The following is a 3,897-nucleotide window of genomic DNA, read 5'->3' on the forward strand; positions in this document are numbered from 1 at the left end:
AAAAAGGACTCTTAAGTTCTCAGGTTTTCCTGTTGCCTTCAACACTCTGCTCCCCCAGACAGCTCCCTGTCAGCTTCCAGGTGCAGAAAGCGTGGCGCTCAGAGCAACCTCCTATCTCTCAGGAGGAACGTGTCCGTCTTTGTCTCTGAATCACTAGGGCAGAAGCTCCACCAGGCAGAGAAGAGAGAGGAGGTCAGCAGGCAGAACGTGGGGCCACATGGCTTCCGATAACCCTCTAGCCTTACAAATGGCAGGATCCTGGGATCCCCAACGTTCTAGGTGGGGAGAGGGCCAAGCTCCCCCACCACGACAACTTTCTGAGCGCTGACAGCCAGAGAGGAGGCTGAGGTCCTCTGCCAAGGTGGGGCGGGGCTGGCTCTCTCCACCACTTTGTTGCATTCTGGGTGATGTTCCCCACACTGAGCTTGGGGCGTGCTGGGGGTGGGAGAGCTGTGGGGCCACTAGGCCCAGAGTAAACAGCATCGGTTTAGGGCTCAAGAGAAAGGGTCTAGCCATTATCCCAAATCAGATCACTGTTACGAAAAGCCCAAACCCAAAGCCTGGGTTCAACCTGGAAGCCATAGCAGGTTTCTCCAGCAGCAGCCCTCAAGGGTAGCCCTTTATCAGCAATCTTCCCCCGATTTGTCCCCACCTGCACCTCTTATTCTTCTGTCCCCACCCCAACACACTCAGTGAAAGGGCAACAGGCCGTGATAAGAGCTCTTTCAAATTCTATTTATTTAGCTCCAGCGCTCACGCAGACGCCCCAGCGCCTCCGTCATAAAAACCAAGCAAAATGCCAGACTTGTTCTAAAAGTCGGGACGATTTTTGAATGCATACAGGCACGCGCACACCGGGAGGGGAGCAAGCTGGCTGCTTCCTGCCTCCCGAGGGCCCAGGGCCGGTCTGAGAGCCCAGGACAGAGGACTCAAGGGGCAGCTGGGAAGGAGCAGAAATGTGCTGAGGTTTGGGGACAGGACACTGGGAGGCACACCTGGGCAGGAACTGGGGCTTCTCTTCCCAAAGCTGGGCTTGGATGGACGGCGACGGGGACAGGCGCGGGGGGAGGCCTCCCCACATGGCAAGGCAGATTCTGGGGCAGATACCTGGACAGGGTGCGGTGGGAGGCTGGGAGCAAGGTGGGGACGTGGGGGCCAGGGGCCAGCAGGTACAAGGGAGGGACTGAAGCCAAACAGAACATTCTCCAGAAGGCTGTTGGGCAATACTGGACCTGCCAGGGCACCAAGAGCCTGAGGTCACTGGTCAGCCAGCCACTACAATAAGAGAGACTGGCAAATAAAATGATCTTAGCTGTTGTGTACCCCCCCAGCCCCCACCGGGGCCCACAAGGCACAGGCTTCCCCCCACATGGTGCCCTCTGTGTGTAGGACCCTGTGCACGTGGGAGTGTGGGAGTTATTTACACGCGAGTGCACTGGTAACTGGCACGTGTATGGGGGCACTTGGTGGAATCTCCTGATAGGGTGCTGCTCACTGGCCCAGGGGAATCAGCAAGAGATCCAGCCTCACACTGTGCCCTGGGGGCCCTTCTCAGATCACTGGCTCCCCTCCCTCACCCCTCCCTCTTCTCAGGCCTGGCTGAGGTTCCCAACTCCCAAGAGCGGACTCTGATGTGTCCCCAAGCTACAGGGAAGTCCAGGAACTATCACCCAGACAGGGCTGGGCCCCAAATCCTTCCACACAGACCAGAGTGCAGGAGACGGCAGAGCACAGGGCTGCCTGTCGAGTCTATGACGAAGGTGCTAGCGTGTTCTTCAAGGTTGTGCGCACATGGTCAAGGGGGGCTAATGGAGGTACTAAAACGTTTACTGTCATAGGTATGCAAGTGCCATGAGCTAGCATCACACCCGGGTAACTCTGAGTTCTACCCTCTGAGTCAGCCCTTGCTGCAGACCGGGTGTAGAGGGTGGTGCCCTGCCCTGCCCCCCCCCCCCCCGGGTCTGGATTTGCCCATCTCTCCATACAGGTGAGCCAGGGAGCTATCGTGAGGACAGCTCTCTCCAAAAGCCCAGAAGCCCAAGTTATTGTCCTGTTCTGCATTGGTGAGATCTGTGACCTCAATCATACAATCTCTCTGAGAATCGGCTTCCTTATCTATAAAATGAGGATAGTAATTCTGCCCTATTTACTCTACAGGGGTTGTTATTTGGGTTAGAGAAGATAATGGGCGCAAAGGACTTTATGTGCCCTATGGTGTCGCATGAATGCAAGTCATTTGCTTTATCATCTTGGCTTGGGTGGGAGCATTTGATATCAAAACTTCCAGGAAATAACTTTCCAGTAGAAAACGGTCGACTCTCTCGTTTCAGGGGCTCTGGATCTCCTAGCGGAAGGAGCATGGGACTTGAGATCAGATACGTCTGGACTCGAAGTCAGACTGCTAATTACCAGTCGGTCTTGGGTAAATTAGTCCACCCCTCTGAGCTTCGGTCTCCCGTCCACAAAGTGAGCACAGTCATACTCATGTGATCTTAGGTGAGGAGCTCACCCTCTCTGGGCCCCAGCTGCTTGTCTGTAACAAGCTGACAAGAGCTGGCATGCAGGCTCCCTGTGAGCACGGGGTGAGCCCGGTGGGGCTCCCGGCCACGGTGAATGCATGGTGATAGCCTCCGTTCCTGATCCTTCGTCCCTCTCTTCTGCTGTTTTTGTGTCAGGGAGCCCTTTCGGTCGCCAGCCTATCCTCTCGTGGGCAAATCCCCCCCCCCACTCCACCTGGGGCACCGGAGCAGATACAACCTCAGGCTGTTGCCATCTGCACAGGGTGGGTTTCTGTGCTGTTCATCCCATGGGCCTCACCCCACACCCCCCGGCCCTCCCAAAGAGACGGTTCCGTGGAACTCCTTTGCTCACCGTTGAACTGAGTAGGGAGGAAACCGGGTCTGTGGCATCTCCCTTATACTAGGCCTTGTCACCGCATCAGTCCTGCCCCAGCTGGGGAAGACGCTTCCCATTAATTATCCGGCTCATAGGTTCCCGCGCATCCCTTGAAGCTCAACTCAAAATCACATTCTCTTGTCCTCTCTCTGCGCCCGTCCCCACTCTCCCAGGGCCGGTCCCACCTCCACTCCGTCTCCGGTCTTCATGCCCTTGTGAAAGCATGGTGCTGCATCCACGCGGCCCCTCACCTGCCCGTCTCCCCTGTGGGAAGAGCCCACAGGATGAGGTTAAAGCACAACGTGTCTTCTTTCTGCCCATCGGAGTACCTGGGGTAGAATATATGCTGAATTGTGTCTTATGGAGAATGATCTGTGCCAAGGAAATTGCAAGCTATTTAGTGGGTACACTTCCTATCTTAGGTCCCCAAGGCAGAGGTGGGTCCATGTGCAGAAAGGGGCCGGGGAGGTGACCAGGGAACAAGGAGAGGTGGCAGGGAACCCTGTGTGTGTACGTGTGTGTCCCGAGAGGAAGGAGGGTGTTTGTTAAACCCCAGCCCCCCACACACACACACAAAGAGAAAATGACTTCCGCCCTTGGAAGATTCATTAGCCTGCAAAAGGTGGGGAGTCAGCAGCTGGGGTGAAGGGGAGGGTGTGGTGTGTATTGGGAAGCCCTTCCCTCTGACCCTGAGTGCCCCCTCCCGGCTGGCCTAGGACTCAGGGGGAGCCAGTGACCCCTGACCTAAGGTCTAGAGGGTGCTGGGACAGAGGCCACTGGGACCCCGGGGGGCTGTCTTCTTGCCCACCAAGCTCACACTTGGAGGGAGGGAGAAGATGAGGAGGCAGACACTTCCTCGTCCTGCCCGCAAGGGAAGAACAATTTGCCACTGTCCTCCCTGCACCTGGTTGATGCGGAAAGAGCAGGTGCTGGAGTCTGGGAGTCCCTGGGAGGAGAGGCCCAGCCACCCATCTGGGGGTGATGCCCTCTAACCCAGGGTGG

The sequence above is a fragment of the Felis catus genome, chromosome A2 (assembly GCF_018350175.1).
Source record: "Felis catus isolate Fca126 chromosome A2, F.catus_Fca126_mat1.0, whole genome shotgun sequence".
NCBI lineage: Eukaryota > Metazoa > Chordata > Mammalia > Carnivora > Felidae > Felis > Felis catus.